Source organism: Natrix helvetica, assembly GCF_964273705.1.
Source record: "Natrix helvetica genome assembly, chromosome: 9".
Lineage (NCBI taxonomy): Eukaryota > Metazoa > Chordata > Lepidosauria > Squamata > Natricidae > Natrix > Natrix helvetica.
Genome location: NC_138560.1, coordinates 26,493,646 through 26,519,724, shown reverse-complemented (window position 1 = coordinate 26,519,724; position 26,079 = coordinate 26,493,646). Strand labels below are relative to the sequence as shown.

The window sequence follows — 26,079 nt, the reverse complement described above, 5'->3', positions numbered from 1 at the left end:
GAGCCACCATGGCTGGGACACAGGTCAGAACAAGAGCCCAGCCCAGAGAGTGCTCAGCAACATCATCACCTCGGGGAGGGGGGAGGAGACAAAGCCTGGAGAGCATCCCATTCCAACCCCTCCAGGCTCCCAGCAAGCTCCAACAAGGAATCCTGCAAGCAGGTAAGGCCTACGGAGGCCTCCTCCCTCCCTCCAGATCAGTTCAGATCAAGAGGCCTTTCCACTTTGGCAAGCAGAAGCCTTCCCGGCCTTCGCTACAGGTTCCAAGGCAAGGCAGAGAGTCTACCCCTGAGCCACAGCCTAATCCCAGAGTGAAAAGCAATTCTGTAAACATTGGAAGAAGAGAGGCTTGGTCATCAATGGCAACAAAACTCGGGAATCCGATGGCATCTTTTGTGACTGCTGTAACGCATTTTATGACCAGGTATAGGCTTTGAAAGCCTTTTAATAACATTTGTTAATTGGCAAAGGTGCCACCCAATACCTGACAATTCTGTAGTTGCTCGTGTTCCCACTGAAACTGTGCTGACAGAACTGTCAATTAAAAACGCTCATCTTTTTAAGCATGCAGCAGCCTGATCAAAGCGTCAGTCAAATTGATTCTGACGAGTCTAGAAATCAAAGTTTCTTGGAAGCCAAACAAACCTTACTCTGAACTATCCCCAAGGGTGGCAAATGACCCTTGGGGGAGTAATAACAGGGTGCAGGTGAATATGGGTCACTTCTTCAGAATAAGGAAACCTGGGTGGGGAGAGGTAGAAGGAACCCCGTTTTCTCACTGGAACTCCAATGTGTTATCCCACTGGAAGTTTGCACCAAGGCTCTTCCTTCCCTGGAGCAGAGCAGCCATGATTGGCCAGAGTCTGTTCTGGAGATCAGGTTCTTTGCAGGTTCTCCCTCCTAGGGACAAGGAAGATGACAACATTGGAGGGGTCAAGTCTGAGGGAAGAGGGCCTCCTCAGAAAACGCTGGGCCACTCTGCCTGTTGTCTATCCCACGCCCATATTCCCTCTCTCCTCTAACGTTCTTTCTATGCTTCTTGTACAGACTGAGCCAAAAAAACCAACCCTAATTATAGCATTCTTAAAAGCATAATTCTGGCATTCGGCATCCATTCTACTACAATTGTGCAAGTTTCTCATTAAAGAACCTTTTATGAAGGGGGGATGCTACTTTCATGGCAATAACCCTCCCCAAAAGGCCATAGGAGGAAGGCAAATTACCCACTCAATTTGTGTTAAGACTGCTTACATGCAAACATGCAGGCAAAGAACCACACAGAGAAAATCACACCTATAGTTCTAAAAATTTGTTTGGATCCTTTCTATTTGACATGTCAATTTCTCAACAATAAAGAACACTCAGATAAACTGAAAGACAAAGAAGACAAGTATAAAAAATAAAGCAGAATGCCACCGTACAGCCTAAATCTGCAAAAATAAAGTCAGGAAAGCTAAGTCTCAGAATGAACTTGCAACAAATGCCAAAAGTAAGAGAACAATGTTTCTTTCAAGATGTAAAACACCAAGAAAAAAATCAAGGAAACAATGGAAGAAGATAGCAAGGAAATCATGAGCAGCAAGGAGAAGGCGTATAACTGCCTAATTCTCTGCATTCATCTTCGCACAAAATGGGGGGTGGGGACAGTTCAACCTCCCAAAAGCAGAACCACAGAAGAACGCAAGCCCAAACAGGCAAACAAATTGGTAAGGGAACACCTGTTCACTATAGATAAATCCAAATCATCAGGACTGGATGGATCCCATCTCAAGGTTCTGAAGGATGATATCTGGGAAACACTGAATGACATTTTCCAAAGACCCTGGAGCACCAGGGAGCTACCGAAGGCCTGGAAAAAGAGCCAACATGGTTCTCCCAAAGGGGAACTAAGAGAACTAAGAGAATTTCCTAATGGTTGGAACAATTCATCAGTGGAACGCCTTGCCTCCAGAAGTTGTAGATGCTCCATTACTGCATGTTTTAAAGAAGAGATTGGACAGCCATTTGTCCAGAATGATAGGAACTCCTGCCTGAACAGGGACGGACGGACAAGAAGACCTCCCTTATTATTATTCTGTATTCTGCATAAAATTATCAGTACAGTTGTTTAAGCTCTGATGGAAATCATTCTCTCACAACGAGGTCCCAATTCCTGAAACTTTCATTCATTCCATCACACTTGGAGATGTCAAAAGCTGGTAAAAAGAAGGTTGCTATTTTTGAATTGTGATTCAGGCTTAGAGGAGAATTGGCCCGTCTCCAGTTTGTCTGAGGCGAAGCTGGCTCTTTCCCAAATCAGGGCTGGAGCTAAATCTTGTGGCTTGTGCACACACCTTCTTAATCCCCAAGTGAAAACGCCTCCATCAGAATGAATTTCCGGGGCACTGCCAGGCTCCTCTTGGCCTCTAAGAACTGCTTCCCCCTCTCCCACCCAAAGGAGAAGATAAGCCCCTCCAACAAAGGAGAGAGAAGAGGCACAAACATCACGGTCCCAAAGCTGATTTCTGCCTGTCTAGCCCAGCCTCCCCTGCCCATCTGAATGAAGAAAACTCAAGGAGAACAGCCCTCCAACTATGATGCAAAAAGCAAATAAATGTTAGCTGGCTGAGCAAAAAAGTTCCAAAATCTACAAGAAGGCAACAAAGGAGGAAAGTGAGTTAATCCAGATGAAGATCCTATAAACTGGAAATGGAGCTTTTGCACTTTTGCAATCACCAAATTGCCATTCATGTCTATCAAATGATTTACTGTTAGAAATGGACATTTTGTGTGCAACAAAAAAAGCAGTAAATCATTTCCCATCCAGATTTAAAGTTTCAAACTGCACAGCTTTCTAGTCTGTAAGAGGTTGCTTTCAGGCAAAGTTTCTTTACGGGAAGCTTCTTGATCTCATCCATGAATTTACAAGACCCAAATGGTGCTTCCCATTTCTGATGTCACCCTGTTCTCTCATGACATCTTCTGACTTTGGGGGAGGGGGGGGCTGAAAAAGAAAATTAGATGGGTTAACTATGCAAGGACTTGAAAGTGTTGCGCTCACCTGAATATTCCCTGAGACCTTCCATAGAAGTTCTTCCATTATTTGGGACTTTTAATACATAGCAACCACTCAACCACCAAAACCCAATTATTAAAATCATCAGTTGCCAATCGCTTTGCACAGCTGAGCCACGCAGTCTGCAGAACTAGCTGTGTGGAGCAGATTTGCCCCTTATGGCCCCTGCCTGCCTGGTTCACCTTGTGCAAAAGACGGGTTTTAGGCCCAGGTCTGTGCATGCAGGTGTACAAATCTTACTGCCTTCCATCTTTACTGCAGGAAAGCTTCTCTTTGGTTCCTCCTCCTGGAGCAACTGCTAGGTTTTGGAGCTTAATTCCCATTGTCTGACAATGCAATGGAGTGTCATGAGCTGCTACATCCCAGAGTGACCATCCAGGTGCCTCTGGGGAAACCAGAAGTACAGCAGGAAAGGAGGTGGAAGTACAGGTAGACCACTTAGCAATAGACTTCTCATGGATGTGGGGACTCTACTCCAGTACAAGATTAAGCTTCATATCCACTGACAGATGTCCCTCTTCCTCCTCCCTTCCTTCTAATCCTCATTTAAAGCTGTCTAACCTGGGATTCTGTTTGCAATCAAGATGAGTATCTTTTTTGAATAAATGTGCTACCATTTATGCAAACTGAAAGAGAACGGACTACTCCAGATCCTCCCCTACTTCTGTATTAAGTACCAATAATGTTAGTAGTACTACAATTTTCTTGCCGGGTCTGGATAGAAATGCACACCAAGCTCGGATGACAGGGTTGTCGAAGGAGCTCCCCAGCTGCCACTACAGCATCAGAGGCCAGAAAAAACAGCATTTCCCAGGGTTCCCTGGGCACATCCTTGACCACCAAGGGAGGTTGTGCAGAAGAAAAGAGGCTGTTCCATTACATCACTGATCCAGTAACCAACTGGACTGCCTTAAACAAGGTCAGGGGAAGGACTGCGCTCCCCAGCCCTTTCCCCCCCCCACGCCCCCCCCCCCCCATTTCACTGCCCAAAGAACAGTACCTTCCTGGCTCTGGCTCCTTCTCCTGCTCCTGGTCCAGTACAAGATCCCAGCTATCCCAAAGAGGTGACTCAGGACAAACACAGTCGGCGACAGAAAAACACCATCCCAAAGGGACATCTGCCTTCCCATTTCCACCCCTCCGGCAGCTCTGCCGCTAATACTCTGAGTTTCAAATTCCTTTCTCTTGAGCCACAAGCCCTTGGAGGCAGCATCACAAGAACAGGGCGGGCGGCCACAGCAGCACAGAGTTTACAGACAGGAAGAAGCTGAGCCAGCGCTGCTTCTGAGAGGGCTTGCTCCAGAAAGTGGCTCTTTTGTCAAGGGACCCTGCAAGGGAAGGGAAGGGATGTTGTGCAACTAAGTTTGCACCCCTAAAGATTTTGGGATTCCTGCTGTCCACGTACTCCTTTGAAAGAGAAGCAACCGTCCACGTATCCTCCCTGGAATAGTTGCAGAGGGGAGGACTGAAACTCCAAGCAAAGGGGGCCTAGATAGCAGTCTCAGCCCCACAGAGGGAGAAAAACATGGTTTCCAATTCACGGAATCTAATCTCCATGTTTAAAAGGGGAGAGGCGCAGGGACTGACCACCACCACCCCCAACAGCCCCGGGAGTTTTAGAAGCAGGAACTGGGGAGTTTTACTGTGTCGTTACTCCCAACTGAATCACCTCATTCAGCACAAGAGAAAATGTGGAACCACAATGGAGAAACCTGGCTCAGACATTAAAAAATAAAAATTGGAAAAAGAATACCAAATGTTCTGTCACCAAGAACAATAAAAATGGCTCTAGATAAGCCTCATTAATGACATTGGAAGTAAATTCATGGAACAAATTTGAAAAGTGGGGGAGAATAGAGAAGCTCCTTTTAGGCAAAGCCAAAAGATCAGTTTGGAATGAAGATTCCAAGATTTATTTCTGAATAAATGTTTGGTGAGGCCACCATCAAGAAGGTGCCGTTCACAGCCAGCCCAACCGGAACCTGAAGGGGGTCTCCACAGGCTTGGCTTAAACCAACTCGATTTAAATCATAATCTTTGAAGAGCCACTGTCATCTCTGTCCCACAGTGGCTCCTCTAACCTGTTGTTGACTCACCAACAGTCTCATTCACTTTAATGGGACGGCTGGTGATGCGGCAGGGACACAACAAGCTGAGGGACGTGGCTGGCAATGGGTGAGGGGATGCCCACTAACAGGCGCTGCCACGATGGACCTGAAATGGCAGGTGCTCTTTAATATTATATTTATAAGCTGCTTAGAAGGTTTCACTTTCGTTTGTACTGCTTGCCCTTCCTCCTCACACTTGGTGTGAGCCTGGTGGCACAGGTGCATTTCTCTTCAAACAATCATACACTTTGTAGTGTACCTAGATTTGCAAACAAGGGGATAAAGGAATATTCCTGAACTTTGTTTTATGTTTTATCTCATGGTTATTGCGAAATTGTCTGAATGCATCAATGCAGGGCATGTTATCTCAGCTTGCAGAGCTTGGATTCATTGAATGAGTTCACAGAATATACAGCCTCATGCTACATAACTAAGCTTCATTTCATGCTGAATAAACTAAATTATTAACGTATCTTAAATAAAAAACTACTTTTAGATAGATTTTTACTTCAAAATCATTTTATTAAAATCAATTTGATTTTAAAAAATCAGATTTAAATGTAAAAAATCCAAATTTTTGATTTTTTTTTAATCATTGATTTTTATCCATCCTGGGTCTCCAGCACTGGGCCAAGGGGGCTCCTGCAGTGATGAGAGTGGGTGCGCCAGAGGGTGTCCTTTGCCATGAAGCACAGGGAAAGGATGCACGGCGTTCCCTTGGCACTTCCAGGGGCGCATGAGGCCTCCCATAACTCACTCGCCGACCCTCATCAAAAGCAGGATCCTAATCAATGAAAGAAACCTCATTTCCCTGGAAGCATCTTAACTTTTTCCGGCTTCTTAAGTGCAGAAAGGGGATCATCAGCCGATGAATGATCACTCAAGGATGGGGAGGCAGCCCCTTTTGTTCGGAGGGCTACGTTTGCTGGGCCATCCCTGGGATCATGGCAGATGCTTTCCCAAGGGAAGACAATGAGCCCTTCTTCCTGGCCATCTTCCTTTAGATACAACCAGACACGGGGATAAACTTTTATACTTTAAGGGACCTTTTCACTGATCCATAAAGAGGAACTGAAAATCCCCCTGAAATAACAGTATTATTACTAAAATAGCAACAAGAATCCTTGTCTCCCATACTTTGGAAAAGAACTACTTAGGCACAGTTTCCTCCTCATGGGTAAAATGAAATGCCCTTAAGAAAAGACTGCTGGGGTCTTTTGCTTTTAATTCAAGCACTGCCCTTGCCATGTCTTTGTCTTCGGGTGCAGAAGTGTTGGGGTGGGGGGTGGGGAGATAGAGAATCTCCACTGTCTGCAATCTTTAAATGTGGAGATATACGTAGGCTACCAAATGGCGCCATGATCATCTCAGCTCCAGCACAGCTCCCTCCTGGAGGGGCCACACCTGCCAACTCCCCGTTCTGCCCCCTGTGAGCAACTGCACACTCCCCCATTGGAGAACCACGCCTGCCTCCTTCAGTACAAATGTCAATGGACTGAGGATGTGGGAAGGACAAGCTCGGGGCAGAATCCATGGAAACTCCAATCCAACCTGCCTTCCGTTAAAAAGGAGCACCAGAAGCAAAACTTCTCAGAGTTTGCCAACCCACACAAATGATCACGGAGTAGCTCGAGCATCTGCAATTGCTGATGTCTCATCATAATCCCACGAAAGATCAGTGGCTGTAGAACAGAATCAAGATGTATGTAGACTCAAGGTGTGGGGAAGTAGAGTCCCTCTCTCTTTTCCCCTCTGAAAATAACATTCCCATGTTCTCCTGCTCAGAGGTTTCACTCAGGGCTCCAGAGAACGGTCCTGAACTGTGGCTTTTGTTCAGTCCTGTATGTTATGATGGCTTTGCAAATTAGACTTACCCACTCAGCAGTACATCTCATCTGCCAGATTCACAATGATCAGAGGAATGAGGCTCAGACAAGACATTCCTCCAGTGCAGCTCTCCCAATGGCCAACTCTGCCAAGGGACAAGTTGCTGCAAATAAGAGTTACACTAATATCGAAGACATGGTGGAATAGAATCATTAAAGAAAGGATGCCAAAGGAGGAACAAAATAAAATGTGAATGACGAAAATTAAATTATTTCTTTTTTAAAAAAATAATTACATTGTATTATTGAATTGTCCCGCAGCAAGATGGCCATGGTGAGTGCAAAGACATCTGAAGTACTTAATGTTTCTATGCATTTCTGCACTCTTTCCCTAAACTGAGCTTACTCGAAGCAGAACTTGGCCTTAAAGTAAACTTCTCTACACTAATCCCGGGAGAGTCTTTCCTACAACATCCACAACTTCCTCTGCAGACCCAGTTCACCAGAACATGGATCAATATAGCTGAACGTAGGCGGGGGAGGATGCCAAAAATAGCCTGCGTCCGAAAGCAATCTTGGTAAAATTCTGGGGAACTCCAAAACGGTTTGCCAGAAAAAGGGTGGGTTTTTTTTTCTACATATATATTTTACTTTTGCAGAAATGTTGCCAACCAAACTTCTGGCTTCCTCACCCGCAACTGTCTCTGCTGCTGCTGCTGCTGCTGCTAAAATAAAATAACTTTCTCAGATCTGGGATGAGTAGCCACCACAGATCCTCCTGCTGTGAGGCTGATGAGCGACTCCTGCTTGGGGGGATTCTGAGTACCAACCCCGATGGGAGCCCCCTCAGGGCATATTGCTGTTGCATGGAAGAAGTGAGCTGTCCAGTGAGGATTGGGAGAAATCTGTCCGTCCCCCCTTAATTTCATAAAACCGTGGATTTCTAGAAAGTCAAACATTCAAGGCTCTGGGGGCGGAGATGGGTGGATACGGCAGCCACCAGTTATAGGTTCCCCCAAAATAAAAGGCCGAAGGGGCTCCCTGGGAATCGAGCAGGGACTCTGGAAAAGGGGCTTCTCTGAATCCCAGCAGCAGCGCCAATGCACCCAGAGCTCCTTCTGAATGGGCAGAGTTTCTGAGCTATGTGGGGCCATGCTGGCTAGAGGGCCGTGGGAACTGTAGATCGAAGCACCAGGATGGGGACTGGCCACACTGTGGCCAGGGCTGGCTGGTTAACGAAGGAAAAGTCATCTCCTTAGGGGCTTTTGTTCATTTCAGTGGCTGTTTCCATCTGTTTGCCTTGCCTACACCTCAGAAACAATCTATGCACCTTCATATCTGGGAGGGCAGCGCTGTCTGCTGCAACTTTTCTCAGCGTGGTTGGGGAATCTGGGAGTTGAAGTGGCTGAGGTTGAGAAACATGCTTGCTGAAGCTCCACATGTTGAGCTTCAGCAAGTACCTGGCATAAAATGAACCTTGTCATTCCATGTGCCAAGGGCTTCGATTCTGCCCTGAAAGGGTTGCTCCTTCATTCTCTGGTGCAACCTTCATACACAAGGGTCTCAAACCATCACTCCATGTACCCTTCTTGGGTGTGCGAACCAGAGGGGCTGTGTTCAAAGCAGCAAAATAAGCAGGAGATTGTGAGTGCAGGAACATCACACAGCTCTTCCCCAAATGGAAAAGAGACAAACCAAATTTTCCTGGCTTACAAAAATGAACAGGTGTGGCCACATCTATTTTCTCTCTCTCTCTGTCTCTCTCTCTCACACACACACCCTCTTCCGTTTCTTGAAAGGGATGGTTCCTGTAAACCTGCCTTTAAAAGCACATCTACCACACACACACACACACACACACACACACACACCCTCCATGCAGATGCTTGGCTCCTCTCAAGCCGAGTCACCCTCTGGCTCAGCCCAGAGAATGGGTGTGGGTTTCAGGAGGGTGGGCCTATTTCCTGGGTATTTGGGGCAGTGAGCAAAGTGCCAGCTTCTCAATTTCCTACGACTGAATCAGAGAAGCACAGAGAAGCTGGAAAGAAGGAAGCTCACCCCAGGCAAGGATATCACTTTCTTCTCGCCTCTTAGTCTGCATTGTTCCACCTTCCCAACTCAGCCGCAGCAGGCAAACAATGCCATCTGACGTCTCTCTCCAGCCACAAAGTCACAATGTGGCTTTCGGCAAACTCAGACACAGTCGCAGCAGTTTCAACTGGAGCAGCAGCTGCACTGCCAACTCTCCAGGACTGGTATAAACACTGGAGGGCAGTGTTGCTCATTCTTGCTTAAATTGCAAAGTAAGAATAAGAGTTATGCAGGATCAGAGCAAGGGGAGGGGAATGTCTGCCAGGCTCAGTTTCGCTGAAAGTCCCAAAATGTGGGGGACGGGGGGAACCGTTTACCCCAAACACTTAGGATACCTGCCCTTCCCAGCCATGCAGCCCTTTGGGGTGCTGGCTTGTCCTTCCCTCCATCTACCCATCCTTGGCAGCAATGCAGAGGAGACCTTCTCTGCCCTTTGCCAAGCCCCCACCCACACACCCTTTGGGCATTAACCACCACCCCTTCCTTAGGTTCAGTAACTAACTTTTTTTTCCACCAGCAGGTCTTACGCTGATTATTCTTCCAAGGTTTCATGGAAGGATTTTTAGGCTCTGCAACTTGTAAAATGTTAATATACTCTTGTAACCCAAATGTGTCTTATTCATATTACATTCATAGACAACAATGTATACACATTACATTTTACAAAAGTTAATATTTAATAATAAAGTCATGTAAATCGTTATATTCAGATGTATATAACAATGTATACATATCACATTCATATGCAACCTACTTCCTGGTAGTTAAATGTGGAACAGGCAACGTTACCACCAGATGGATTTGTAACTCTCTGAGAAACCACACTCAGCCAGTAGTCCTCAATGATGCTACATGGAAGGAAAGATACCAGGGAAGAGGGCCTGTGCAGGGACCTTTCCCCACCATTCACAAAGTGGTAATTCTGTCAAATTCACTTTTCCAGCCATTGTGCAAATGCACAGTTATGCTAAAATATTATTATTTGCAATCCAGTCAAAATCCAGTGCCAATAATGATAATCAGAACTCAGTGCCCTGTCAAACTTGTATTTTTCTTTTTTATATAACTTTATTAGAATTTTAAACAAAAAAGATAAAATCTAGTAGAAACTAATATTTAAAATAATAGAAAAAAATAAAGAAAAAAGAAAAGCATGAGAAAAGAACAAAGCCAAAATCTGGCTTAATAAGCAGTAACTAAGAGAGGGACCATGGAGTCCTAGTGGTCAATCAATTAAATATGAGCTAGCAGTCTGTGGCCAATGAAATCCTACATTGCATTAACAGAGGGATGAAATCAAGAGCACGTGAAGTGCTAATACCACTCCATAAAACCTTAGTAAGACCACACCTAGAATACTGCATCCAGTTTTCGTCACCACAGTATAAAAAAGATGTTGAGACTCTAGAACACGGGTGTCAAACTCACAGCGTCTTTTCCCCTTTGTGGAGCTGGGGTGGGCATGAATTGTATGACATCCCTGCTCTAGAAAGAGTGCAGAAAACAGAAACCAAGATGATTAGGGGCCTGGAGGCTAAAACATATGAAGAACGGTTTCAAGAACTGGGCAGGGCTAGCCCAGTGATGAAAAGGACCAGGGGGAGACATGACAGCAGCCTTCCAATCTTTGAAGGGCTGCCTTAGAGAGTGAGGGGACACAACCTATTTTCCAAAGCACCCGAAAACCAGACAAGAAACAATCGATGGAAACTGATCAAGGAGAGCTTTGACCTAGACGTTAAGTAATTATTTTCTGACAGTGAGAAGAGTGAACCAGGTGGAACAGAAGTTGCCTTCAGAGGTTGTGGGTGATTCATCACTGGAGGCTTTTAAGAAGAGATGGACAGCCACTTATCAGAAGTGGTATAGGATCTCCTGCTTTAGCAGGACTAGGAGACCTACACAGTCTATAACTCTGCTATTCTGCAGCCTATATTCTGCTTTTTCCAGTCATCAGACAATATAACAGAATAACAAAGGACCCTACAATAAATATAGGATAGAATATTCCAAATTAAAGAATATGCATACATTGATTCCGGTTCTATGATTTCATGCAGCTTTTTTCCTTTTATTTCTGAATTTAAGCCAGATCTGCTTTTCTTGCTATCTCCCCTGTATTTGGGGGGATTCTTCCCAGTGATCACTAGATGGCACCAGAGAAACGCCAAAAGGCAACCAGAAAGCTCCCCGAGGTTGGAACCACCCTCCCGCCGAGGCTTCAGGACAGGGAAGAGAGCGAGACCAGTGGGCCAGTGGTGCAGGCAGGTTCAGAAGTCTGCAGGCTGACTGGAAGCAGAGCAGCCCAAGGGAAGGAGGCCCAATGCAGGCAGTGGGCTTGCCCAGACGCAGAACCTGGGAAGGGAAGCCCTGTAAGAGCTCAAAACACCCACATAGAGCTTGGAGGGGAAGGTGACCCTGGCCAGGTGCATTGGAAGTTCCAAGGTGCCCAACCAACGGGGCCAAAGATGCAAAGCACCAAACCAGAGGCAGCACCTGCTGTAAAACAAAGGGCAACCTGTCCACTTTAGCTCACTCTTTCTCAACCTTGCCAACTCTTGAGATGTGTGGACTTCAGAATTCTGGGAGTTGGTCCACACATCTTGGGGATGCTCAGGTCGCACGTCATTGTGACCTATTGAGAATCCTACCTAAAGGAGAGGTCAACCAACCCTCCAACCTCTTCTGGACAACAAGACGCATTTCATTCAAGCAAAACACCTCCTCTTTGTTGCACTGGGGGAAGCATGTAGTCTGACAGGGGTTTCCTTTTCAAAAGGAGAAGAGTCACCCCAGGAGAAGAAGAAAAGCCTGCTGAACCAGACCAACGGCACTTGGTCTCCGGCCATGGGCACAACCTGGACACTTAAGTTACCTGGGTGCTCATGAGCAGAATTCCTTCTCGATGCTCTTCTTCTGTGTTGCAGAACAGGCTGCCTTTGCCCTGAGCTCTCCACAGATCTCCCCTAGATAGGAAGTCTTGGAAGGTTCTGGTGTTCATCCTCGGGCAAAGGAGAGATTCTGGAACAGAGCGCTGGCAAAATAAAGCCAATCCTTCACTTTGTAAAAATATACCCTTTGCCCCATTTCTGCGGTTCAGGATACGAGTGCCAAGGTACACAGAGCTACAAAAGGGCAGAAAGACAAAACATCTGTATTTGTGTCTGATGATATGTGAGGCAAGAAGCATCCATCACTCAAGCCCATTGGGAGGATGAACCAGAAACCAAGAGAGGGTTTGAGTGGAGTCAGAGAGAAAGAGAGCTCTCTTGGCTGCTTGCTCCAGGAACTTTCCACTGATGGAGCCACGTTTCTTTCTAGCAGCTCCCAAAGAATCCACTTCCTTTGGCTTGCGGGATTCCACTGGGATTAGGCAGTCAAAGGATTCCTGCTTTGCACCTGCAGAGAAACAGAGCCTCTCCCCACGCTCCATCCTCCATTGGAGAGGAGGAAGTCCAAGTACTGGGAGAGCCAAAAGGTGGGATAGGCGTGGGAAATCAGGTGTGCTTCCCTTCCTGGAAAAGAGTCACCTACTGCCACAGAGCGCAGGAGCCAGGCCTGAGTAGGCAGCTCCCAGACACTTAGGCAATTGCTGCCCTTGGCGAAGAAGACAAGATGGTGGCCAGTACCATGCAACTGAAACTCCCTTCCAGATTTTCCAAACTTTCTCCCCCGTGGATGCCACTCACTCTTGGCCTAATTCCAAAATCCGGCTGGATATACACGCAGTGAGGACCTTTGGTAAGTGATCTCTCCCCACCTTGGCAAGAGAGGCAGAGGACAACACGGTAGAAGTCTCCCATCCATTTCTGCTCTTGGCCCACCCACCCAATACTGGCTTCAGCCCCTCCCCACTAGTTGGGGTGCAAACGAAGTGCAGGAATACAGTTCTTGGCAGAATAGAAATGCAAGATTCATGTACGGATTTATAAGATGCTTATCATCTCTTTATTCTAGTGTTTCTCAATTTTGGCAATTTTTAAGATATGGCGGCCAACTCCCAGAATTCTCCAGCCAGCAACCACAAGGGCTGGCCAGGGAATTCTGGGAGCTGAAGTCTACACATCTCAAAGTGATCAAGGTTAAGAAATAATGTTTTTTCCCTTTAAAATTGTAAGAAGTTTCATAAGCCTGTTCTGTGTCCACTGTCATCATCATCTCATTTCTGCATGTAAAACAGGGAAATACTGACAGTGAGCACAGACCACAGAAATGGACTCTCTGCTCACAGTTACTTACTAGGCATCAATGCCCACCCAAACCCTCACACCCACCCAGTGTCCCTTGGCCACCATGGCTGCCACTCCAAGTCCGGCTTACAACATACAATCAAAAATCTGAAGATCCTTTTCAAAAGCCAAGAAATCTCAGCCCAGCTCCCCCGGTTGGTTTCCCAGCCCGACAGAAGCCCGAGGAGTGGGAAAGTAGGAAATGGCTTTTATCAAATACAGGAAGCAGAGCATGAAGACTGAAGTGAGGCTTCATTCTGCAGAACAAGGAAATATATATAAATATCCCACACACCAGGCCCTGAGTCACGCAGGGATAGTCATGTTCACTCAGACTGTCTCTTCCGCTCCAGGGGGCTCTCTCTGGGTTCACCCTCTCTGGCCAGGCAGTCACATTGCCCACCATTGCTACCCTGCCCCTTTGCTTTGGGGAGTCCCCCGTGTTGGCCCCTTGAAGAACTGTCACCCCCCTCCCCACTCCAGAGATCTGAACACAGCTAAGCCTGGGCATGGCGTACATGTGCTGGAGGAGGTGGGGGTAGGCCTCATGGAAGACAAGGCAGGGCCAACCTACGTGGACAGCATGGTGATGACTTGGGTGGATTGGGCTTTTGGCAAAGAAAAATGGGCATGATGCTCTCCAGGGCCAGCTAAAGGACCCTCCGCTTCCTAAGTATGGAGGCGAATCCCAGGAAGACCTCTGCAGGCTCTGGACCTCCCCCACCCCCCCAATTGACCACGGATTCCTATTTTGAGCGTAGACGATTGATCATGGGCGCTCTCACAAAATGGCTAAGAGCACAGCCCTTTCCCAGAAGGGAAATTCGTGTGCCCTTTTACGTTTCTCAAGCCTTTCAGGATCCATCTCATTTCAGAGCCAAAGTTTTCCCCAGAGAAACAGGAGAAGCCATTCACAACAAACCTGGGCATTTTTATTTCGTATGAATATTTGTGGGCCTTACAAAGGACTCCGAGGCATGCCAGCAAACAACGATGAGTCTGGAGGCTGGTTTTTCGTGTCACAGACAGACAGCTTCCTATTCAATGTTATTTTTAGAAAAAATGCAGTCAACCAGAAAGAGATTTAGGAAACGGTGTGAGCTCTGCACAGATTTCCCTGAACTAATCTACTGGTCATTTTTTAAAATAAATTGTTAATAAAAAATTAAATACAGAATGAAAACTAACCATATTTCAAATGAAAAAAGAGAGGGAAATGCAAAAAAGAGTGCAGACAAAATGAAGAAATCGAGGAAAAGAAAAAGGAATTATAAAGAGGTGATTTCCTGTTTTATTTTACGGAAGTATAAACAAATAAGTACAGGTAGTCCTCAACGTACGATAGTTCATTTAGTGATTATTCAAAGTTACAACAACCCTGAAAAAAGTGACATGACTATTTTTCACACAACTGGTGCAGTAACCCCACAGCCACATAATCAAAACTTCAGACTCTGATTGATAATGGTTGCCGGTCCTGGGGTCATGTGATCGATCCCCTTTTGTGACCTTCTAACAATGGGGAAGTCATGTTCACCCAACAACCATGTTGCTAACTTAACAACTGCAGTGATTCACTTAACAATTGCGGCACAGATAGTTGTAAAATGAGGCAAAGTTCCCTTAACAAATGTTTCATTTAGCAACCAAAATTTTGGGCTTAACTGTGGTCATATGTCGAGGACTACATGTGTAAATATAAGGTAAGCTCTTACTCTACGGTTACGGCATTGTTTACATTTTCCAGTCCTCAGAACCACGCACCATGGCTTCATTTTTGTTTCTGCAGGAAGTCATCCCTCGTCCTCTCCTCAGCCTTTTGGTCTTCACCCTGGCCATGCCCTCGAGGGCTGGCCGGGGCTGCTGCCTCCACAGCAGAAGGATCAGAGAGTCACCCAGCACTTTTCAAGAGCAGAGAAATCTGGCTGGGTGTCTTCTCTTGCTGACTATTGAACGGCTTTGATCTTGCAAAATAAGAACTCCCTCACCGTATCTTTCACAAAGCCTTTTAAAGAGAGGCCCACTTCAGGATTGCTAAATCAACCAACTACCAGTGAGGTAGTGATTAGCCTACAGCAGAACACGCAACATAGGTCTGTCATGCTTTCATCGCCCCCATTGATCAATGAGGTAGGGCTGATCCTGAAGAACTCCTCTGCCCACGCAGGGCCCGGCTTGGCTCTGAGGGTGACCCTGCCTACTTGAGTAACCCCATGGCCAGATGGCAACACTTATTCCATGAGTGGACCTCACAATAATAGTTTTATTCAGAGCACACGGGGAACAGAGGAAAAGAGTCAGGGTGAAAGGTGGGACATACATGTATCTATGAACAAGACAATGGGGAGCATCAGCACACCTCAGAGGAAAACAGGCCTACACGGGCCAAGTCCATCTCCAGCCAGCCATGGCCCTGTCTCTGGCGACATCCCTCTTCCTAGAATTCACACACCTTGTTGCATTTTCTCTTCCACAACCTCAGATCATACACTGCTTCTCTTCCAAGTGACCCTTGACAACCACTCACTTGCTTCAGATGTCACATCAAATCATTACTTGCTTTAACCATGATTTGTTGAATGAACAACACAGTTCACACAACCTGCTAAGCCACAATATTTATTTGAATAAGCCCAGAAAATCAACCAAACTTTGGCTTGGCATGAAAGGTGAACCAGGCCACTGTAAGATTATTCCACCTCTAACAAAGGAAGTCCGTGCAATCAGAACTTGGAGGCAACGAGTATGTATCTGGCAACATCCCTCTTCCTTGAATTCACACACCTTGTTGTATCTTCTCTTTCACAACATCAGATCATACACTGCATCTCTTCCAAAGGCGTCTATACCATTGTCTTTACACAACAGACAAGACAGTTAGACATCCAATAGATGGATGCCAGTCCAGCAGAGTGCAAGCTCATCAGGACCATCAGTGCTGCCAAGCAAAAGAATATTGCAAGGCTGCCCCAATGAGGAGATCCAGAGACAGCAAAGGCCAGTCAAGTTGAGAAACTCTCATCATTGACTGTGGTGCACAGGAGGCAGAGACCTGCCTGTTGCACTCTCTTTGCCAAGATGCAGTTTACTTCCAACGCCATAAACCCTGCCTTCCAATTAGAAGGACAGACCCACAAACTATTTTGCAGCTTTTCTCAAGCTCCTCTTCACAAACGGCCCCCAGCTGACTCTGACACTGGTGTTGGTTATCCTCATGAGCTGCCAGTCTTCAGGCACACCCTGATTTCCACTTCTTGGACATGCTTCTAAGGTGCTCTACACATGTGTGCAATCAGTCATGGGGCAGTTGGCAGAGCCTATCATTACACCTTCCAACAAGCGCAGGCAAGCTCCAGGGAGGGCAGCAAAGCATGCCAGCCCGCCTTGCTTCCAGCTTCCAGACAGGCACCATAAGAAATTGAATGTCAGATACAAATCTTTGCCCCTTCTAGATTTCTAAAACTCGGGTGTGTCCCCCAAGTGTTAGTGGTTCTTTCTTCCAGGCCTGTTCACACATCTTATCCCTGTGAGATGCCTTTGATTGCAACTGAAATGCACACATCTCCATTTGCCAGGCAAAATGCTTTCTACACATTGCCACCAAGAAGGACAAATAGAGCCAAGACCACGCAAGGCCGAAAGGAATCATCACAGTGGTCAGTTGCATGGCTGCAGAGACCCCTGCAAGGAAGCCAAGGAAGGGGGCTTAGCAGGTATCTGTATCAATTTCCTCTCAAGTACCTTGAAACCAGCAATAGGTGCCAAAATCACCACCGGTTCAAATAGACTTCATATTAACAGAGCCAGTTGTAAGTACTTTGCTCGGAGAAGACGCCGCCACAAAAGGAGCCAACATCTCATTTTGAATTTAAGTTGGGATTGGAAGTGTTCCTTTCGACAGATTCCCTTCCCTTCCTTTTGGTTCACCTCTTTTGGCTGGCCAGGTTCCCAGGCTCCTTCTACCTTCCTCTTCCCTTGCTGATTAGGCCTCTGTCTCCCCCCCCCCCCCAGAGCCCAGAGACCATCTCCACCAACTCAGACAGATCCAACTTTGCAGCTGTAAAATTCAACAAAACCTTCATTTGCCTCCTGATCTTTCATATCTGAGTTCGTGAGAGAGCGGAGACACCCTCACACAGTTGCTGACATGATCCTCAGCCACGGCCTAGAAAAACCTGGCTTATGGTGACAATGCACTGACCAGGGCACGCAAACAGTCCCGCGCCTGCTCACAAGGCTGCCTCAGCTTTCTGCACATGGGGGGAAACTTCAGTTGTGAAGACTGTGGGTTTGCCTGGGTCTGATGCTTTTTCCTAGGCTGTTCCTGCACCTCCTCTGAGAGCCCAGCAGCTCCTGACACAAAGGGATTTCCATGAGAATGGGGCTGAAGAACTGCAGGGGCCTTGCTAGCCCATTAGGCCTGAAAGCCCCCTTTCTTCTCTGGGAAGGGCTCAAAGGTAAATGTTTAACTCCCAAAGAATCTCCCTTGCGGTTCCTGTGAGTAGCCTCCAGGTTACCAACCATGGGTGAAGCAGGCAGGCAGGAAGCTGCCTTTCCCAACTCTGTAGAAACAGGAAAACGGTCTTCAGATGCACGTCTGTGTTTGGGAGGGGGGATTCTGTCTTTGCACACACACACACACACACACACACACACACACACACACACGGAGAAAGAGGGGCTACCATGATCCTTGGAACAGATTTGCCTCCTTCCAGCTCTTTTTCACACACATAAAATATCAACCCTAAGGAAGTGGGGAGGGTGATTGACTTACCTACTGTATCCCAATGCCTCTTTTCAACCACCCCTTCAAACCAAGAGCTTAATCCTGGCTCCAGCTGTTAGATTGGGTCATGGATAGGCACACACAGGCTTAATGGTAACAACAGCTGTTTATTAAGTACAAGTGAGAACAATCCAGCGAAGATTGAGTCTTGAAAGCAGCCCTTTTATAGGGAGCTGTCAGACTCTTCGACCAATGAGATTAAACCTCTGTTCCCACTGGAACAGAGGACCTTGGTGGAAACCATTGTAGTTAGAGTAATTATCTAACACCAGCCTTAAAAGAGGAGCTCGCTCCCTTCCCGTTTAGTCAGAAGAGCCAAATAGCCATCAGGGACGTGGATCTTATATAGGGGGAGGGGGGGAGACATTCTCACTGGAGGAATCTTCCCAGAACAGAGGCAAAGACATTCCCAAGAGTAACGGGGCTTGTGTGATGGCATAAGGCAAGAAGCTTCTGCATTTTTAAAAAGTGTTCCAGAACGATATGTTTGAAAACCCAATATTTCAAAATTAGCAGGTGTACATTGGGGGGAAATAGCTACAGTTATGTGCTACTGAAAACCAGGTTATTCTGCCTGAAAGCCAACCATCGCCATGAATTACAGTTCACTACAGCTTGAAAGAAAATGAGCAGGCGAAGTAAGAGATACACAGAGACAGATCCATTAATAAAACGGAAGGCAAGGCGTGGCTTTGAGTTATGCTGAGGAGCATGGGGCAGAGCTGAGCGGCTGTCCTGCATGTTTGAGCAACGCTGATCTTCTTTCCATCCTGGTATGCACGTTAGCTCAAAAATGCCTTCTTCTGCCAAGATCAAACGCTCTATTATTAAACTTGTCTTTATCACCATTCCCCAAATCTAAAGGATATAAAGCAAACATGAGATTTCTTTTTATTTTATTACAAGCTTATTGTATTACTAAAACACATTTTCAAGCAATTACTCAGCTTAAAGCAATGCAATTATCTAAGCCTGTTCAAGAGAAAGGAGTTTTCCACAGTCACCTCATGATCATGTGGCTTGGCTTACTTGCCTGAGTCACCCAACAAGCTCTACTTGGCAGCTACCTTATGGATTCATTCTTGCTCTCTGGCTCACTCTCAGTGAAAGCCAACCTTGCAGGGATAAGGTAAAGGTAAAGGCTCCCCTAGCACATATGTGTTAGTTGTTCCTGACTCTAGGGGGCAGTGCTCATCTCCGTTTCAAAGCTGAAGAGCCAGTGCTGTCCGAAGACGTCTCCGTGGTCATGTGGCCGGCATGACTAAACGCCTCGCACAGAATGCTGTTTCCTTCCCACCAAAGGTGGTTCTTATTTTTCTTCTTGCATTTTTATGTGCTTTTGAATTGCTAGGTTGCAGAAGCTGGGACAAGTCACGGGAGCTCACTCTGTTATGCGGCGCTAGGGATTCAAACTGCCGAACTGCTGACCTTTCTGATCAACAAGCTCAGTGTCTTCGCCACTGAGCCACCGCGTCCCTTTTCTTGCAGGGGTAGATTTCACTTTGGATCCTCATTTTCCTTCTAGCTCACTTCTTTCCTCTAGCTTAGGCTGGATCTGAACTCAGCTCTTGGGATGCCCACTAGCTCAGCCATAATCTGGGTCAGGGGCAGGGGAGACTATAAAGGGGCGTCCTGTTCAAGAGGGTGGGCTCTAGAACCCAACCGGGGCCCTTTCCCTTCCCTCTGGCCGGCCTTGGCAGCAGCCCCAGCAGCACAAGGCGCTGCCTGTGGGGGAGAGAAAGAAAGGGCCGGGGGGGGGGGCTAACCCCTTGGCCACTACTCCCCAGCAGACAAAGGGGGCCAGTCACAGGAGTCCTCCCATCTCCAAGGCAACGGTGGCACGGCCAAAAGCAGCAGGAATGTCCATCCCCACGATGGGCGGCTGCACTTGTCGGAAATCTCTTCCCGGGCCTTTTTCTCACGCTCAGGGCAGCCTGATCAAATGGAAAAGCCCCTGCAGTAACCTCTTAATCTCCCGAGACCCAGCCAGCTTCATTAGGCAGTCGCTCCTTGCACCAACCGTTGGGATTATTATCATTGGAGGGCACTGAAGAAAACACCGTGGCTGCTAGGAACCAGACGTGCTCATTACGGAGGGATGGGGAAGCACAGGCTGCCCTCCCTCCCCCCTCTCTCCCCCCCTCTCACACACACCAAATATTTGGCAACACAACCTGCCTCCTAATGAAGGACCCTGCAGAAAAGCCTCCTCCCTTCTCCAGGCAATCTGTTCTGCTTCTCCCCTGTTGAGCCCAGAGAGGAGCGTGGAATCTGGCAGCATTTTTTAAGTTTCTGAAGGGAGGTGACCACAGAAGGTTCCCTGCAAAGGCAGTCCTCAACATACGATCAAAATTGGGATCAGGATTTATGTTAGCAAGCAAGGTGGCTGCTAAGTGAGTTGCACCCAATTTTGCAGACTTTTTTTGCCACAACGACTGAATCCCCGCCATTGCCAAGTGAATCTGGCTTCCTCCAGTGACTCAGCTTGTTGGAGTCGAAAGTCATTTTTTTTTCAGTGGTGTTATAACTTTGGCCACGAAAGGAAAGGTTGGAGGTCAAGAACCGCCTCTAATTCCAGGGCACAAGAACAGAGAGTCATGGGCGGATGTCCCAAGTGTAAGATGGGCAGTTATATAAGCAGAACAAACAAATAAGTTACAGGAAGGTGATTCTGACTGAATGGCAGGGAGATAAACTAAGAGCCGTTCACGAGTCACGTGGCCTTCCCCGTGTGGCCTGGGTTCAAGCAGAAGCTGGATAGGAGGGATTCCTGCCTTGAGCAAGACTCCAGATGCACTTGGCGGCCCATTTTTTTCTTCTACGTGGGAAAATCCCCATCTATCCGATGAGTGAAGCGTGAGGAAATATTTATTACAAAGTGATAAAATAGAGTTTAAGCAAGATAGAAGAGAGTCCCTTTCAAGGATACTACTGTGAAGAATGAAGCTGGCAAGGCAGGGACCAGCAGTTCCCAGGCTAGGGAGAGCTGCCATGTTAGCATAGACCAGGGGCTGCCAAAGCCCCCAAGAGAATGAAAATCCAATTTGGAAAGGCCAAAGAAAAAGCAGCACAGAATTTGACTTGTAGTGGGGAAAACTCTGGTGTATACATGGAGCCGTTCTTCCTGTAATAGACTAATCTTCTCTAGCCATGACTGGGAACCATATCTGCCAAGGAAGCCGATGCTCAAACGAAGGTTAACTGCCTGGAGAGCTGATATTTACAGCCAAGCTCGATCTTAAAGTCTAGTGTGCAATGATGAATTCCACCGAATTAGACCCACAGCAGGATCCCGTGGACTCCTAGTATCTGTGCCCTCCAAGTGGGAGAGGATGAGCCACATTTTCTGGAATGGTCTTAAGGAGAGCCAGTTTCAAGATCACACTGGGCGCAGCCAACACCTGGCCAGACTAGCTGAGCTGGATGAACATTGGCAAGCTCTTTGAGCCCCCTCCCAAGGAGGAACACGGGGGCAACCTTGCTTCATCTCTTCCTTGACCCAAATATTCTTCTAGAAGAATATTCTGAAGAGGTAGAAAAGGAGGCACCGAGAGGGAGAATCCATACCCAAATTCAGAAGCTGACAAACATGAATGCAGTATGATTTCATTAATTTGAGTTCTGAGCCTTTCCCCCCCCCTCCCCCCTTTCAATGCTGGAAAGAATCCAATTCCACTTTTTAAAAAGAGCAAAGAAAAATGTCTCATTAAAAAGCATCTGTGCGTCCTGAAGTTCCTCATGGGCCACTATAAAGCAAGCCTATGATAATAACCGGACGAGTGGACCGGACGAGCCGTCAACAGCGAGTCTTGTGAGACCACTCTGGGAGGAGTTTGACTCTGTTGCCCCAGAGGATTTGGACAGGTTACGTGGACGGCTGCGACCCACCACATGTTCAATGGACCTGTGTCCCTCCTGGCTGGTACTGGCATCCTGGGAGACGACACGAGGCTGGCTTCTGGGCCTGGTGAACGCTTCGTTGGGTGAGGGATCCTTGCCAACCGCCTTGAAAGAGGCGGTGGTGAGGCCCCTGCTCAAGAAGCCTTCACTGGACCCAACGGAACTAGCTAATTACCGTCCAATCTCCAACCTTCCCTTTTTGGCGAAGGTTGTTGAGAATGTGGTGGCGCAGCAATTTCCGCGACACCTCGATGAATCCGAATATCTAGACTCACGCCAGTCCGGTTTCCGACCCGGGCACAGCACGGAGACAGCCTTGGTCGCGTTGGTTGATGATCTCTGGAGGGCCAGAGATAGAGGTTGTTCCTCTATCCTGGTCCTATTAGACCTCTCAGCGGCTTTTGATACCATCGACCATGGTATACTATTGCGCCGGCTGGGGGGGATGGGAGTCGGAGGCACCGTTCTACGGTGGTTCGGCTCCTACCTCTCTGACCGGACGCAATGTGTGTTGACAGGGGGGCAGAGGTCGACCCTGAGGCCACTCTCTTGTGGGGTGCCGCAGGGGTCGGTCCTCTCGCCCCTTCTGTTCAACGCATATGTGAAGCCGCTGGGGGAGATCATCCGTGGTTTTGGGGTTGAATACCATCTGTACGCTGATGATACGCAGCTGTACATCTCAACCCCAAACCACCCCAACGAGGCTGTTGAAGTGATGTCCCGGTGTTTGGAAGCCGTCGGGGTCTGGATGGGGGACAACAGACTCAAACTCAACCCCTCCAAGACTGAGTGGCTGTGGCTACCGGCACCCCGGTTCAGCCAGCTAACTCCATCGCTGGCCATAGGGGGTGAACAACTCCCCCCTGTGGAGTGGGCGCGCAATTTGGGCATCCTCCTAGATGCCCGGCTGTCTATGGATGACCATGTGGCAGCCGTGGCAAGGGGGGCGTTCCACCAGGTTCGCCTGGTGCGTCAATTGCGCCCCCTACTGGACCGGGATGCCCTACGCATGGTCACTCATGCGCTGGTGACGTCTCGCCTGGACTACTGCAATGCCCTCTACATGGGGCTTCCCTTGGGACGCATCCGAAGACTACAGCTAGTCCAGAATGCAGCCGCGCGGGTGATTATGGGGAGCTCAAGATACTCCCACGTGACACCTCTCCTGCGCGAGCTGCACTGGCTACCTGTGGTTTTTCGGGTGCGTTTCAAGGTATTGATTACCATCTTTAAAGCGCTCCATGGCACAGGACCCAGTTACCTGCGGGATCGTATCCTCCCGCACACATCCCTACGACCAATCCGCTCTCACAGGGAGGGACTACTACTGGTGCCGTCCACTAGGCAGTGCCAGCGGGCGACGCCTAGGGGTAGGACCTTCTCTGTGATGGGCCCAACCCTCTGGAATGACCTCCCCCCCGATATTAGAACTACCACTGACTTCCGTTCCTTCCGTCAAAAATTAAAGACTCACCTGTTTCAATTAGCTGGCCTGGCACATTCTTAGTTTTTACCTCCCGGTGGATATATTTTAATGGGTAATTTTGGGTAATATTTTAACTCCTGGGTTATTAGAGTTTTTAATGTACTATATTTATTATTCTATATACAGTCTTGCAACCTCCTCCACCTACGTATTTAATTATTTAACTGTTTTATGTATGTATTTTATAACGCATTTTAGTGACTGTACACCGCCCCGAGTCCCTTTCGGGAGAGGGGGCGGTCTATAAATACGAATAATAAATAAATAAATAAATAAATAAACCATGGTTGAATAAGCCTTAATCACCTGGATTTACATTTAACACTAAGTCACAGTTACAAACCATGATAGCCTAAGCCAAAACCAACAGACACTGTCTTTACAGCTGTATGAAATGTGTGACACCCTCTTCCACGCTGAAAGGGGCTAGGAGGGAACCAAGGCCACTGCTGTTGACTTTGACCAACTAGGTTTTAAAACCACAACTTGCAAAACCTGTTTGCCAGAGGTAGCAGTAGAATGAGGCCAGATCCCAAGGCCTCTCAAGTGCTCCTCAACTCTTTTTAAGAAGAGCATTTTGACTCCTTCCCAGTTTTAATGTGTGTCCCTTAAAGGAGCCAGGAATCTGTAGCTGAAAGCCCAACCTGTCTGAATCCTAAGGCACCTGATTCCACCTGGGCTCATTTTTCATTCAAATGCTCTTTTAACAAGCTCTATAAACCCTCCTGGACTTTTACTGAACAGTGACATTTTAAAAAATAACTAAAAAGCGTAGCCTTAATAACACCCTGCAGTATCAGAGCCAACGCAGCTCCGGGAGACGCATACATGCAATCATCTCCCAACTCAAACCGGGCCTTAAGTTTTCAGGCTGAGATTGATGTGGTGGGACAAGTGTGCTTTCCTGAAAACCAAACAAATTATTCCAAAAGGCCATCACAACAGCTTTTCTGGAGCATCAGGAGGCTCTGGCCTTCTCTGCCTCCCATCACTCCCATCCCCACCACATCCTGAATTGCTATGGGGGAGCCCAGCATCCCCAAAAAGTGCAAAGGAAGCTGGTGTGGGTCCTTTCTCACTGGGACTGTTGGTTTTCTTTGGACTCTGCACAATGGAAGCACAACGTTTGTTGATTCACCCATTTACCTCAACCGGTCTGTGAAGTCTTTATCTTGCTTGGCGCCCTGGGCATTTCCACCACCCAAATTCCACGAGGGAGGCCAAGTCAGATTCCCAGGCCGGGACAGCAACTCTCCCTCCAGCCACACAGCATAACCCAAGGATGAAAGGAGAGCTGGCACAACAACACAGGCCTCCCCCACCCCTGCAGGCCCTTGGGCTCTGCCTTTGCCAGGCCAGGAAGCTGCCTAGGTTTCCTCTGCCAGGCAGGCCCAAGGCAGGCAGCTCAGGCTGCATTCCAGGACCATGCCAGCCATGAAACCTCATCTCTGCTCCACGGGTGCTCACATGCACACCTACTCTCTTCGCAGAATCCCTCAGCATCTCCTCTGGCAGCAAAGCTCCTCGTGGCTCAGATCTCTCAAGATCCAGAACAAGCCTATAGGATCCGCATCGCAAGAGCCAACGTTTAACAGGAAAACCTGAGGGTCATTTAGGACATCAGCAGCTTCAGATTCTGGGGTCCTTGGTGCTCTCTGAGCTTGGTTGTTGTCTTGTCTGGCACAGATGAAGCTACCTTGCTGGGTAATGAACCGTCCGCAAGAAAACAGCCAAGCTGAGAGAGCACCAAGACTTCAGTCGGTAGCTTCAGGCTAAGCAACAAATGTTTTTTTACACAATTTGTGTCACTGATTTCCAGATTCCTTTGTTTGATGACAGCCACAGTTTAGATGTTACAAGCTGACACCGATTCACAGAGGGCTTTTGCACAGGCCAAACACTGGGTCTCCCCTAGAGCACCTGCCCCTCAGCCCACCCCACATAAAACACGCAGAACCCAAATGCTAAATGAGATTGGGCTTCCCTCTTCCCGGCTCCAGCAAGGTCTGTGCAGGTTGAGAAGGACTCCTTGTTTTTTAAAAATAGGCTTTTGTATCTTTACAGTAAAACCATAAAGGCATTTTCCACTGCAGCATATGACTGTGCCATCCTCTCGAACGAAAGCATGTACCAGTCTTTCTATCATTTAGGCTCCTGTTAAAACATCCTTAATTCCCTTGGCATTTAAAAAGGCGCAACAATGCTACGTATTTATTACTGAATTCTATAGCAAAAAAAAGTTTTTTTTCTTTTTTTTTATTGAAAAAGTTTTATACAAACAATTTTTCCCCCTTTTAACCCCCCCACCATACAGTATAAATCACATACAGATACTATGCCCCCTCCCCTCCCCCCAACCCCCCCAAAAAAATTCTCATTCAAATATTATACTAAATACTTTACCCCCTCCCCTCCCCATATTAAAGTGAATTACTCATTCACATATTGTACCCTCTCTCCTCCCAACAGTCACAATATAAGTTTCTCTTAAAGTAACAATAGCCCATTAATCCCATCTTCTAAGTTAATTTAACATATATAAATCATAATATAAATTTCTCTTAAAATAACAATATTTCATTAATCCCATCTTCT

The 26,079-nt window shown here is 47.3% G+C and overlaps 1 protein-coding gene across 15 annotated transcripts in view; it reads right to left on the bottom strand.

The window, feature by feature from the left end:
* The window catches only part of MACF1 (microtubule actin crosslinking factor 1), a 325,486-nt gene that overhangs the window by 233,972 nt on the left and 65,435 nt on the right, over positions 1–26,079 (bottom strand). The window contains exon 1 of one of the 15 annotated variants that reach the window (XM_081962856.1): positions 4,056–4,108. The exons of the other annotated variants lie outside the window; for them this stretch is intronic. The gene's annotated coding sequence lies outside the window, so the exon portion shown is untranslated. Of the gene's footprint in view, positions 1–4,055; positions 4,109–26,079 lie in introns of those variants that run through there. 15 annotated transcript variants of the gene reach the window in all.